General features: G+C 38.9%; 1 protein-coding gene across 1 annotated transcript in view; it reads left to right on the top strand.

The window, feature by feature from the left end:
* The window catches only part of LOC124788088 (tetratricopeptide repeat protein 17), a 337,226-nt gene extending 336,411 nt beyond the window's left edge, over nucleotides 1-815 (top strand). Inside the window, exon 14 of the transcript XR_007016058.1 lies at nucleotides 568-815. The gene's annotated coding sequence lies outside the window, so the exon portion shown is untranslated. The remainder of the gene's footprint in view (nucleotides 1-567) is intronic.
* The last annotated feature ends 13,853 nt before the right edge of the window (nucleotides 816-14,668 follow it).

Raw genomic sequence — 14,668 nt, 5'->3', positions numbered from 1 at the left:
TTTCCAAATTCTAACCTCTCCAGTCCTTTTCCTTCACCTCTCTTCCTTCCCCTTCAACCCTTCTGCTGGCAGGAGGAGCAACTGGCTCTGAAAGCTTGCATGCATAAAACCTTTCTTTATATGTGGTGTTCTACTGTCGCTTCTTCATGAGGAGATTTTTTATCCATCCAGTTTCATTATATTCTCAAAAATTGATTATTTTCATTGTTATTTTACAACTTTTAGATATTTCCTTTATAAGGTGGATGGGACAGATAGGAAACAGGAAGAAAGCTGGTGGTGAAAGGCTAGAATGAAGTTTAGGCTACAGTTGTTTTCAATTTAGCAGTCATTTTTCCTTCTATAAAGAAGGTGTGCATAAATTCCGAAGCTGGAGATTCAAGTGGTTTCTAAGTTGTACGACTGTGTCATCTACTTTAGCAAGTATTATAAGTAGGATTTCAAGTCATGTAAATTGTTCTCATTCAGTTTATTCATTTTAAAATTAAAAAAAGTGTACAATAAAACTCAGTACGTCAAATATACATAGTTTTGAAATTATATAGTGTACTTTACTTTAAATTTCAGGTTAAAAAACAGGAAGCAGACAGCTATTTTCATTCTCCATTGGCTGCAAGACCAGATTTGAAGCCAGCTCATAACAGATTTCAGTCATCTCCTTCCCTGTTTGTTTTGGAAGAAAATAAGGATAAATTCCATTTGTAAAGTAATAAAAACATCTATGTAAAGGAATCCCAGCCTTAAGTTAAGTGAACCATTTCACTGTCCAAATAAATCACAAATGTTTCTACATCTAGTGTGTGCTCTAAAGAGAACTGTTACTGGTATTATGTTTTTCAAATAATTTTACCCTACTTCTCAGATACACATAGTTTCTTTCTATTCACGTTTCTTGTGTGTGTGTGTGTGTGTGTGTGTGTGTGTGTGTGTAGTGATACTTTTCTAAAAGAATGATCTCAGTGCTTGCTATTAACTATTGCTGCCTGTTGTTTATTTCCAAAGAGAAATCACATTTGTTGATCAGACAGCTTGTTTCTGTTTGTAGAGTAGTTTAGGGTTTATGACCATTAACATATTAGATCTCCAAGTAGATTTACTTGAGTACTACAAGAGGATTTCCAGAAATGGTGCATTGTATCCACTGACTACAAATTTATGACTACCAGTGTCAGGTATGTCATGGACAGCTTGAAGTTCAGGTCTGAACACTCAAACCCCTTTCTTGATGAGAATAGAACATACTTCATTTTCATTTGTGATCTATTCTTTAGCATATATCATAAATACAGTATATTGTCTGATAAAGACTCATGTCAGCTGTTTCTCAAAAGCTACTTACACAGAATTCAGATTTGAATGACAAATCCAGGAAAGAAATGAACTACTGTTGTGTAGTGGTTCAATTGGATAAGCATATTGAGGGGGTAAGAGACTGTCCCAGTGACACCTATATCTATAATTGACTAGTAGTATATGCTCTATTTGTTAGATTAAGTGTGGAACAGTCCCTCTCCAACAATTTAGTTGTGGGCATAGAGATCAAACAGTAAATTTAGGTGACCTTTGACATTTTTTGGTTAAATCATCTCAATTCTCTACAGTAAAGAGTAATCAACAAACAGTAGTAGATTCCATGAAACAATCCATGAATAAAATGAAGTGTAAGGTTACTTAAATGAATTTGAAAACTGAAATAGTGTCTAATTGCTGCAAGTACTTCTTCACTAAAATAATTTACTTTCTGTAAAAATTGGACTTACTGATATTCATACACCAAGCCTATCACATCTTGGTAGGTTCTTTTGTTGGAGAAGAAGCAGTGTGGGGTCAATTGAACTTACCAAAACTGGATTTTCGCTTCTTCTAATGACATAATGATGTTGTGCCACATGATGTCAGATATGCGCAGACAAAAAGTGAACAGAACACTGACAACGTTTTTTGTGTCTATACTGTAGTATTATTTTGGAATGTAGGTCATGATTACAAACTGATCTGTAGCTTTATCCAAGGTCTAGGTTACACTGAGAGGTGACAGTTAAGTTGTGAGTTGGTGGTGCCAACAAATTTAGATGCAAGCTCATAGTTATCAAGATGTATTGATATGTAGTGTAGCTTAAAGTCTAGGTTAGAGTAGTCACTCCAACTTGGTTGTGAGATGGCAAAATGGTATTGAAGATTTCAATTAATCTGCAATGTGTCGCTGAGCAGAACTCTTTATGGAGGTGCATTAAGATTCTGCTCACTTGAGTGGCTGAAAACAGATGTGACTTAATCAGCTTGTTGGCTTCAGCACAGTAGCTGCGGCTTTTATTATTATTTTTTAATTCTTCGTTCGCTGCCAGTTATCCTATCACTGACGTATCACTCTGTGTATCAGCAACGAGGTAAGTGGAGGTAAGGAGGCAAGTGTGGATGATAATAAGAAACATGATTGGCTCCGTGCTAATTTACTTATTTGCATTCCAGTGTTGCTTGATATCTATCAAAATTGAAGTTGGTTCACCAGTCTTTGTAGGTAGAACAGGAGTTCCAAAGGATCTGGACTTGTTTTCCTGCTACGTACCTTCACTGAAATGACTTTCACCACACTCAAGGAGGCAGAGCAGAAGAGAGCTTTCATGTCCAGATTGCCTCATTTGATCAAGTGTCCTTAATGTCACATGTAAGTGCATCAGATACACTGAAGTTTTTCAGTCAGTGGATTTTGAGAACATAATCAGAGAAAGCCGCCAATAGTTCAGTCGGCATAAGTTGGTCCGTGTTAGCTGCAGTGGGCTGGGCACAGTAGCTTTGCTTACCAAAAAATAATGCAATTTTGTAAACTTTTCTGTGACAACAACTCTGTGTTGTCAGAGATCTTATGCCATCTCAGTTATATATTCATTCATGTATATTAGAATATAATTTCATACAAAATATTGATCTAAAAATATACACCCTAATACAATCCCACTGCTATCTCACTGAAATTAAAATAATGCTGGCATTCAGAGGAACTATACTGCATTCACTGAAACAAAAGACAGCCTTTTTAAACACATGGACGCACATGGCCATAGTGCTGCCATTGAGGGGTAAACAATACAGGGACCACTCTCACAGTGTGACTGCTTCTGTTATAGTAAAGTCATTAGAGTGTGACCTTAGGATCTGGTTGTAAAGTTCATCTGATTTGAAAGACCAATTTTTGATTATTAGCATATCAGTGTTTGCAATCACATTCACCATTCATTCATTGTTGCTGTGCCCACTCAATAGCTACTCCTTTTTTTCCAATTAGTGTTATGTCGAAGTAAACTCATTGCATCATCCTCCACAGATAGATCAACAGAAATGCAATACTAAGGAAAGTACACAAATTTTGTTTTCATAATGAAATGCTAATAATTGATGAAGTGCTTGCTGCCATGAATGAAGATCCAGATTTGGGCTATTTTTGGAGATCAACATTTTTTTAAATTATTAAAAGAAACGAATTTCAAGTATGTTTGGCGTGGATGCAATAGCATGCTAATAACTGCAAAAATATCATTTTACAATGCCGGTGTTATCTATGAACTATTAAATTTTTGAGAGATGAAGGAAGACCTATGTACGTTTCATTAATCCACATTAAGGTAGTCTTTAATTCAAAAAGATGCACAATGAGACAGCAATTTTTGATCACTTACCCAGTGATATAAAATGTCTGGCAGAGTGCAAAGTAAAATTTGAAAACAAACTGAAAATGTTTCTCCTTGACAACTCCTCCTATTCCATAGAAGAATTTCTACTATTGTAATGCTTAATAGGTGGTGGGGAGGAATTGAGGACTATTTTCACAAAAGTCAACAACTACAAAAAAAAAATTAGGAAACACATTTTATTGAATAACTTGAACAGTGTACATTGCTGTGACATCTTACAAAATAATATTTCACAAATAAACTCTAGATACATAATACAATGGTGGATGCATATGGTGGAGAAACAGGCAGACAGACTGGGTGGAAAGGGAATTTTATTCAAGACTTAAAAAGTTTAATTTTTAATTTTTCAACTCTTGTTCATTGTATGATGTAGAAAAGTTTCTCTGCAGAACTGTGGCTCAGTTTGGGCCAGCATATCACCTGATATATCCACCTACCCACACTCAGTTCACGTGAATAGATGCTCAGTGTAGATACCTTTGATGGGTAGCACCTTTGGAGACCATTGCTTAGGCAAGCACGCTCATTCAAGGCACCCTTGGCAGCCAATCAGAGGGATGGGACTGGTCATGTGGGGACACAGGGAAGACCGGTGAGTGGGCTGCAATTCCGATCGCTCGCTCTCTTGTCAGCCAGCATTCATCCAATCTAGTCATACCCTTACCCTCCTCTTTAGGTCAGCATGCCCTCTGCCTGTGTGTTGGCAGCCTCCAGGTGCCGTAAATTCACTATTCTGAATGCATAGTGGTAGAATTATGCCAGTAAAACCAAGTTATTCTCTCTGAACACATGAGTATTGTGTTCATATTCACCCAACCACAACCCACACCCAGACGCTCACATCCTGCCTACCATTTCTGCCTGAGAATGCTGAACATAAACAGTGTCAACTCACCATTCAGTCCAGGCTGACGAGGGTGGTTGCGACTTATTATTTCAAGAAGAGAAGCTGTCTGTTCAACCTTTTGGCACTTAGACACGATCTTCGATGCAACACCACTGTGTCTGCAGAGATGTGCAGGCTGCGCCACTGCTAAATCACTGTGAATGCAATTCTGCATGAGATAGGTCCAACACTGCCTCACCTCCACCACCTCGCCTCCGCTTAGCAGACATCCGCCAACACTCCATTGCCTCGCCTCTACTCAACGAGCGCCTGATGTCAACTCTGTGGCTTGCCACCACTGCCGTCTAAAATTCACACCACTGCAATGTGCCATGCTAGTGACTTCACCAACACTGCTGCATCACCGCACTTTTTTAAGAATGATGTAAGTGTTGCCAGCCATGTCCGCCCTTATCAGCTACTACACCATCATAACTTCTGTGGGATGTAGTTAGAATTTAGTTTGACTGCATATTGCCTGTTCAATGTTCAAGTCTTTTAGGTGGTTTTTCTTAGTTATAAAGCGCTTAATTTTGTAAACATACCTTCTAAAACAAGAAATAGAGTACAAAGTTATCAGAAAGCCTGCGCTTAAGCCCAGCAGAGGTGTTACAAAGGCAGGTAGAGCAAAACGTTTAGAAAAAATCAGGGGCTAGAAGGGAAAATCTATCAATTACTAGAGACCAATTAGGAACTCCCAAGCCAAAATAAATTGCTGCCTGTGAAAATCACAGAGGTTGGAGTGCTGCAGAGTGTAGAGGAGGGGCCCCAAGTGGCCTGTGATGTTAATTAAGTCATGCCACTTAAAGAAGTGGGGTTGACTAGTCTCCCTCCTGTCAACACCATCTGTGAGGCGGGCAGTGAGACTAGCTTAGGCAGTTTTCTGGATCACGTTAGAGCTCTTGGAGCCAAATTACAGTCACAAACAAAGTCTCACATTTGCTTGACCATTCCTGCAGTCTCTTCTGTTCCCAATTTTTCAGGTTAACCTAGTGAGAATGTTGCACCTTTTTGCAGAATATCCGCGATGTAGAACACTCATGCTCCTGGCTGGATAGCTTCCAACCGAACATAATAAAATTAAAACTGTCCAGTAGTGTGCGCACCTACGTGGAATCAGTTGAGGTGTTGTGTTGTGTGTTACTCAAATCTAAGCCGCACTCGATTCTAAGCTGCACCTGAAAAATGAGACTCGAAATCAAGGGAAAAAAAAATCCCGAATCTAAGCCGCACCTGAAATTTGAGACTCAAAATTCAAGGGGAGAGAAAAGTTTTAGGCCGCACCTCCAAATCGAAACAATGTTGGTCCATTGTAATATGAGACACAATTTAGGTCGAATGAATGACGATACAGCTACAGTAGTTTGGTTCCAGTCGTAAGCTTAGCAGTTAAGCTTTACCAGATAGCCATTGCTATGCGTCTGGCGGTCCGTCCGTATTTGTACGGGTACCCTTACTTTTTCACGTGCTTCGTCTGGTTTGAATTGATTGCTTATTTTTCTTTGATCTGATAAGCGCCGTTTTCTTTGTTATAGGTGTTTACGTCACTCTAAGCTGAAGATGCATCTGTCATGCATTGTAGACCGCTATTTGTTGTTTGTTACACTGCTTCTTTTCTTTGATAATGATCAACAAGAACCAAATAATAGACTGTGTATGATTGAAGATGTTCTGAACGAGAGTTTAGCGAAAAATTTTCTCCGTTTGAAAATCTTTGCAGACGCCTCTTTAGTACATTACATTCTACACAGAAAATAGTCATCTTAGATTTAAAAATCTAGTCAATTGCCATGCTTCATTTCTGACTGTATCACTATTAGGCATAAGAATAATACGAATATAAACATGACATGATATGTTTATTCTTCCGCGTTTGCTGTTGTCTCACTCTAGTTTTGTAGTTTATTAGGCAGACAGGATTTAAATGAGATAGCAGCAACCACGAAAGAATACATGGCAAAATGTTTATATTCGTATTATTCTTATGGTGAAGAGAATACCGCATGTGATTCACAATTCATAAAAGTTCCTGTCAGCAATCATCTCTTCTCACAGGTAGGAAAAAATTCAGAACGTGAGAGTTGGCCGTATTGACAAACATCCCAAACAGACTTGCCAGTCGGATTTTGGTACTACATTGAAATGTTGCTACATTCGAAGATGAACAATACAGAATTTGTATTTACTTCGTTGGATAATGTATGAAAATGCAGTGGTCAAAACTCGGGGTGGAGAAAAAAATCTCGTCTTCCACTTTTTAATTTTTTTAAATTTATTTACTGACGCGGAGGTTTTGGCGCCAGTATTTATCTTTGTGCCTGCAAAGCATGCCTGTGTAGCGCTACATGTATTCATCAGCTGAAGTTAGTTGTGGCTACACTTACCAACATTTTTCAGAACTTCCGCTTACTTTGCGCTCGATTCTAAGCCGCAGGCGGTTTTTGGGATTACAAAAACTGGAAAAAAAAGTGCGGCTTAGATTCGAGTAAATATGGTGCATACATTCTATACCTCGACAAAAGGGTTAACAGAATGGTGCTCCAACGAGAGAGGAGTTAGTTATTACAGAGACTGCCTGTCCACTTTATGACCAAAATACAGTGAAGATTTTGAAGCTTTTGTCGATCAGATGCTGGCTGTGTCATGCAGCACTTAGGTACTGGGGCAAAATGATATATGCCATGAAATATTCAGAAGTGAAGCAGACTATTGAGGCAGTTGATACTTTTATGAAAGGGATAAACTCTCAATTAGGGGTACAGGTTAACGTTGGGTCCCTACCTTCCTTGAGTGAAGCCATCAGCGTCGCATTTCTTTGGGATGAGGCCTATAGATTTGTGGCCTTGCCCCCAGAGAGGCATTTGTTGGCAAAGACAGGAAAGTGCCACCAGTGTGGTCTGTCTGGCCACATTGCCGATCACTGTGGAACCCCTTATTGTCCACAGTGATGTCAGGTGGGATATTTGTAAATGTGATGCCCAAACAAGCAGTACCGACAATGTTTCAGTCATGGTACACACCCTACTAACTGACGAAACCCCAGTAGCTGGAGACGTCGCACCACCACAGAAAGAGCCATGCCTAGGCAGAAGTTCTCCTCACAAGAACCATCATAGGGCTGCCCGAAGGAGGCAGAGTGATCAGAAGAAGGCAACAGCTCCATCACATATGTATCCTCTAGGCCACAAAATAATTAAAAAAAAAGTAACAAAAATATTTCCACACCACTTGTGGTGCCTTCTAGGCAGGGAAATGGCTTAAAAGGTAATCAACCCTGTTATTTCCCACTCCATAAGGGAGAAGTAATGCAAATTAAAGAGAAAAAAACTAAAATGATGAGCCTATGAAGGGGACGGTTTTTGCAAGATAAAATGAGAGTCATGAAGGAAAATGAACACTTCACTAGGTATCAGGTACAAGCAGATGTTAACTCGCATACACTCATGCGTTGTGGATTTATGTCATGTGGAGGTTGGTAAAATTGCTCATGTTGCTACTATACCTCTTGCTAACTGTCATTGTCACTCATGAGATTATGATTCTATTTGTTGTGGTTGACAGTTTTGTGACTTAACTAGTCACCTTGTCTTCTGCATTTTGTGTATGTAAACAAAGTGTACAAGACTGACATATTCATCCATGTAATACAACCACACTTAATTAGTTGCCAAAATGAAATCTGTCAATGATCCTGAAAGCTTTTACTATGTGTAGCAAGGGGATCAGTTGTGAGATAGTGTGCTAGCCACTAAATCACAATTAATACACACACGACTCATTGGAATGCTACAAGGTAGAACTGACAGACCTCTGATTATGGAGATTAAAATAGCAGAAATGATTCAGTTCATACTTTGGGGTTATGAGGCCCCTCCGTAAATTTACACGAAGGAGAAATCCATGTGCATTTGTGTTTTTGGATAGCCGCTAACAACAGCTAGCAGTTGGGGCTCTGCCTTGCTCCATGAAGCTATAATCTAAAGCAGACATTTCATGTAATCATATCTGCTTAAACAGGGCACACTAAAAACAGCCCAACTATGGCTTAGCGCACTCCGTTACACATGTAATAGAGACTGATACCCCCAGTCACTATCCTAACAGGTAGAAGTGCTAACATGTACGTGCTTTTGAACATTGGTCACTAGGTGATGTACTTCTGACACTGGACAATTCTGAAATATTTGTTTGGTTTTGATTTTGAATGAATAATTGGTCACACGATGTAATAATCACACAGCAAACTGTATACACTGTCACACACCAATTTACACAATGAATACCATCCTCTTATACACCATCCCCTGAAGAGTTACCAAGAAGACTGATGCTCTGTCTATTCATATTTATTGAACGTGCCTTCTGGAAGATGAGATGTAAAGGGTTTTACTGATGTTTCCTGGACAGTCATCTTGTGGTTTTGCTTTGTAGGGAGTTGCATGCACTGCCAAACAGTGTGAGTACATGCAATGCTGTATTGAAAGTTGTGTAGAAAGCTGTATTAGTTGCTTCCAAGCTATAAGGTGCAACACTACTTAATAAGTTTTAATATTAAGGCAGTAGTAACAAGAGCACTAGTCAGTGAGAACATACATGTTGAAATGTTTATCAGAAGTGATTGCGTACCTAGGGACAAAGATTTAGTAAGAGTTTATTCTAGTTGTCATGCAAAAATACTGATGCCAGTTAAAGAGTAATGTTGTGAAGGTGCTGCTACCACACATCATCAAGAGTTTAATAATATGTGTCTCAGTGAAGCTTTAGATGCTTTCCTAAGTGAAAAACACGTCAATCTAATACATGAAATACTGACTATTTTTGTGTTACTTTTTGTGAAGGTTTTCATACCATGCGAAGTGTATCTTGTGAAGTTAAACATGTAATGTGTCTTTCAAGTACCTATCAAAAGTGTATCAGTTTTACATCAGTACACATTTGCTTTGGCAACTTCTAAAGACAAACACAAGTTTGAAATATTAACCACAGTTATAAGAAGTGATTGCCAACTACGTCTATGCAATTTTACCAGTAATTATCAGACAGCGATCTGATCTACTGGAGAAGCCATTTACTCACCGAATAGGTTGATTTTGCACACTTGGTAATTCAGCTATATAATTTGATATCTGTGTAATTTTCTTACTCATTACAATTTTTACATAATATTTATATATTTGTATAGACATCAAAGGTAAGTCTTTGTTGTTATTGTAATGGTAGAGACATGCTGTTGACTTTTAAACATTACAGAACCGGCCATGTCTACACTGTTACCAATCCCTCTCAACTGTTTGGCTGTCGTGAAGGGCAGGCCTCAGTCATGAGCTCAGCAAATGGAAGTGCACCAGATAAAGCTACCTGCAGCCCTGCTCTCCCCCTCCCCATCAACTCCACATGATGCAACAAGCTTGGAATATTTACGTATGCCCCTACATCTGTCACCTACATGGCATTTGATGCTAATAATCACTCACTGAATTAATTACTTTGCTTTTCAGTGTCGTCTGTGCACCCGAATTCTTATATATTGTACTGAATATTTAAAAGTTATCACTGAGTTTGAAATAACCATATGTCTCCTTATGATGTGGCTGGATTTATTTGACATTACTAATGCATCCTTATTTCTCTTTCATGGAACACCATGTCCATCACCCACCAAAAGAAGACTATCGCAGAAATTAATTCCATTATAAATCAGTCGGTATAGTATGGGCAGTAGATTCCACCTACTCTTGTAGCAACAACAGCAGTGGCAATTTCCACAGGAATACAAGTGATTGACAGTTCTCGCTAGTTTTGGGATGCTTCTTCTACCACTGTAGCAGGACTAATTAACATACGTTCATGTGTTAGCAAGGCACTGCTAGGATATGCACCTTTGTGTGCAGCCTGTTACATGTGGAGAAAAGCAAACTCCGTGTTGTTTTTATTTGTCATTCTTGAGTTAAATTACTCGGTACAGTGACTAAAATATTCCCAATAAATTTTAATGGTCCATTACAGATCCAAATCTCTAAGCACTAAACATCCAAGAATAGAATATTTGCACTCATTATTACAGTTTTTCAGTAACTATCAGTCTTCACCCACTTAAATCTGTTGATTATTGATTTTACCCTCGTTTGTGAACAATTGTGCTTGAGGGTTTTGGTAATTGATCTCCACTTGGTAATATGACTGAGTGATGTTTCCAATAATCATAGTTCAGTCTTGCCTCATTTTTGTCTATGTAATTTAAAGTACTTTTCCCTTTGATACACGACTAGCAGCCCCTGAGCCACAGGCTGTGTGACTGACGCATGCAGCTAAGCTGAGTTGAACTACACCAGGCATTGCATTCTTTTGCACTGATAAGGCAAACACTGTGTCTTAGCCTGGTACTGTGAAGGCACTGCCCATTCACTTTATTTACAGTTCATTACACACTGAAGCACCAAAGAAACTGATGTAGTTGTGCTTATTCAAATACAGAGGTATGTAAACAGGCAGAATGTGGTGCTGCGGTCGGAAATGCCTATATAAGACAACAAGTGTCTGGCACAATTGTTAGTTTGGTTACTGCTGCTACAATGGCACGTTATTAAGATTTAAGTGAGTTTGAACATGGTGTTATAGTCGGTGCATGAGTGATGGGACATAGAAAGGTAGTAATGAAGAGGTGATTTTCCCATTCAACCATTTCACGAGTGTACCATGAATGTAATGAATCCGGTAAAACATCAAATCTCCGACATCGCTGTGGTTGGAAAAAGATCCTGCAAGAACGGGATGAATGATGGCTGAAGAGAATCGTTCAACTTAACAGAAGTGCAACCCTTCTGCAAACTGCTGCAGATTTCAATGCTAGGCCATCAACAAGTTTCAGCATGCGAACCATTCAACGAAACATCATCGATATGGTCTTTTGGAGCCGGAGTCCCACTCACGTACCCTTGATGACTGCATGACACAAAGCTTTACGCCTCACCAGGGCCCTTCAACACTGACGTTGGACTGTTGATGACTGGAAATATGTTGCCTGGTTGGACGAATCTCATTTCAAATTGTATCAAGTCGATGGACGTGTATGAATCCATGGACTCTGCATGTCAGCAGGGGACTGTTCAAGCTGGTGAAAGCTCTGTAATGATGTGGGGCATGTGTAGTTGGTGTCTTATAGGACCCCTGATATGACTCTAACAGGTGAGACATACGTAACCATCATGTCTGATTACCTGCCTTCATTCATGTCCATTGTGCATTCCGACAGACTTGGGCAATTCTGGCAGAACAATGTGATTCCCCACATGTCCAGAATTGCTACAGAGTGGCTCCAGGAACACTCTTCTGAGTTTAAACTCTTCTAATGGCCATCAGACTCCCCAGACATGAACATTGTCTGCGATGCCTTGTAATGTGCTGTCCAGAAGAGATCTCTACCCCCTCATACTCACGTATTTATGGGCTGGCTGCCCTGAAGGATTCATAACGTCAGTTCCCTCAGGATTCTTGGCGTGAGTTCCCTCCAGCACTACTTTAGACATTAGTCAAGTCCATGCCACGTTGTGTTGTGGTGCTTCTGTGTGCCTGGGGGGAGGGGGGGGGGGGCTCTCTACATGATATTAGGGCAGGTGTACCAGTTTCTTTGGCTCTTCAGTGTGACTCTCATGCAGCGTATTAGTCAACTGTCATTGTATCATTTTACCAGTACAACTGCTCTATGTACTGGTTACTACTATTCTCCTACTTTTGTAAGAAACTGTGACTTCATATTTGATTAATTATTTTACAAGAAAGATACTTAATGACATTATAAACAGCACTTCCACTTAAGTTTTTATTACAAGTCTGCAAACCTGAAACAGACAGTTTCATGAGAAATGTTTTCCACTCAATTATCTGATCACTGGAAACAATTGCAATGCTTACAACAAATTACAACTATAACCTTTGCCGAATACTATAATAGGGAATGATCATCTACTTTTTCAAGTCTCTGCCTAAAATTAAAAGAATTATTATGCATGAAACCCTGAACAATGCAGGTAAGTTCATCACCAGAAGCTTGACGCTGTGCCTCAATGTCATCTCAGTTCAATGCTACAGGAACATTAGGCTATTACAGGTAGGTCTGAATAGAATGTGTGTACAAGAAAGTATTAGAACACAAATTTTTACACTTCGAAGAACTATGACACTGCACAAGCATTATTAGTTAACAACAAAAACTACTGTAGTACTCTTCTTTGCAAATAGGACACTAATTTATTAAAAACACAACTGAGCTTCATTCACATCTTCATTTGTGTAATGCAATGGTACTGAAAACATTAGAGACACTAAAAGCATTCAGATATAGATTTTCAGCATCACCTTGTGAAAATCAACATTGATTACGTACAATTTCTACAATAGTGTAAAGGCAATACGATTTTACACTCTTCAAGGTAGTGTTGCACTTTCACTGCTGTAGGAATAAACAAGGAGTAACTAAGATTTAGTGAGAAAGAGATGATATGATCACTATAATTGCATAATACCGAACTGACAACTCCCAACACTGCTCCAGTTGTGTTATGCTTACATATGTCATTATGGTTCTTTAAGAGTTTGCTGAACTCTTACATTTCTATTTTTATGTATTTTGATTTTGCCTTAATTGCTATTTTATGTGTTATTTTATCTATTGAGTTTCACATGTGTTTAAGAGACAAGTCCTAACAGTTTGTGTTCCTTGAGCTAAGCTGGACTAAGCAAGCTAAGAGCCACAGTACTTTTGATGTGAACAATGTAACAGGAAACTTGTAAAAGGAATAAGAGTCACGTGTAGAGTTGTGTAGAAGCTATTAGGATTTAGCCTGGGAAATCCATGTAATTAATGTGAGATATGACAGGCTATGTCAAAGTTTAACTAAACCTGTGTACAAGATATACAAGGTACAGTGTGGTAATTATATGGAACAGTAGAAGTAAGTAATGTACAAGTGATACATCTCCGTCTTTGTGACTGGTTGGAATGCTGAGTAGTTTAGTTATATAAGTACTCTTCATGTGTGCACATTCTTTTACTGATAAGTTACCCCCCTGTGGTTAGTAAGTTGATGAGATTTAGTACCCCCTGAGTATATCGTCCATTTTACGTACTACAGTGGCGCACATTATCTTTTCACTGAAACAAGTACAGTGAGTTAGATTACAACACTTTTAGCTAAATATTTTCATGTTGCACACTTGATTGTGAATATGCTTCTACTGCACCCACTACTAATTAGATGTATAGGGGAAATAGGTTTTGTTTCCACAAAACCTGGTTGAAACAAAACATGGTTTTGTTTCCACAAAACCTGGCAGTAGTTATCTGCTCTGTTAATGTACAAATGGCTGTAATTCCTGGTACAACCCTTCTGCTACAGGAAGAGACATGATTGAATATATGAACGTATAGTTTTAATGTTATACCACCTTTGATAATACTGATGCCAATAACAAGGCTCAAGCCTGCCTCCCCTAGCCAGGACACCTGCTAACTCGTTAGTGTAAAAAGCTGATTTCTACCTAAGGAGCATTAGGGACAATCTTGACAATGGTACAGTTACTTCACACTAGTGACAAGGCATGACCTGTGATCACTGGGTCTGCCAGTGAAACCCAGGAGGCTGTTGGTAGTTGCATGTTGTTGCAATCATTTTGAAACCCCCCCCTCTTTTATTCCCTAATCTATTGACACATCATTAAAACTACTCTATTATTCTTCTTCTGTCGATGAGAAGACTTGTTATGTTATTCTAATAGTACCGGTTCTATCATTCTGTTACAACCACTACACTAAGGTATAGTTCCTCCCTTGCTGCAATGTCCATTTAACTGAAGACTTATCGTTAAAGTATGAACTGATTCTTAAGCAACCATTGAGGTGAAGAATACTGGTATGTTCTGGAAATTGTATTTTCATCCGATTTAATCAGTACTGGTATATACTAACTTGGTTCTGAACAAGCTACATTTCTGGATTCCTTTTCAGAGATACTCATAAACTTGTGCAGGCCAGCCACTTGAGTTCGGAATTACGGGCTTCTGTCAATATGCCATGAATTCTGCCGATTGCTCA

The sequence above is a fragment of the Schistocerca piceifrons genome, chromosome 3 (genome assembly GCF_021461385.2).
Source record: "Schistocerca piceifrons isolate TAMUIC-IGC-003096 chromosome 3, iqSchPice1.1, whole genome shotgun sequence".
NCBI classification, from domain to species: domain Eukaryota; kingdom Metazoa; phylum Arthropoda; class Insecta; order Orthoptera; family Acrididae; genus Schistocerca; species Schistocerca piceifrons.
Note: the sequence above shows the minus strand (reverse complement) of the source record. Positions and strands in the feature narration are given on the sequence as shown.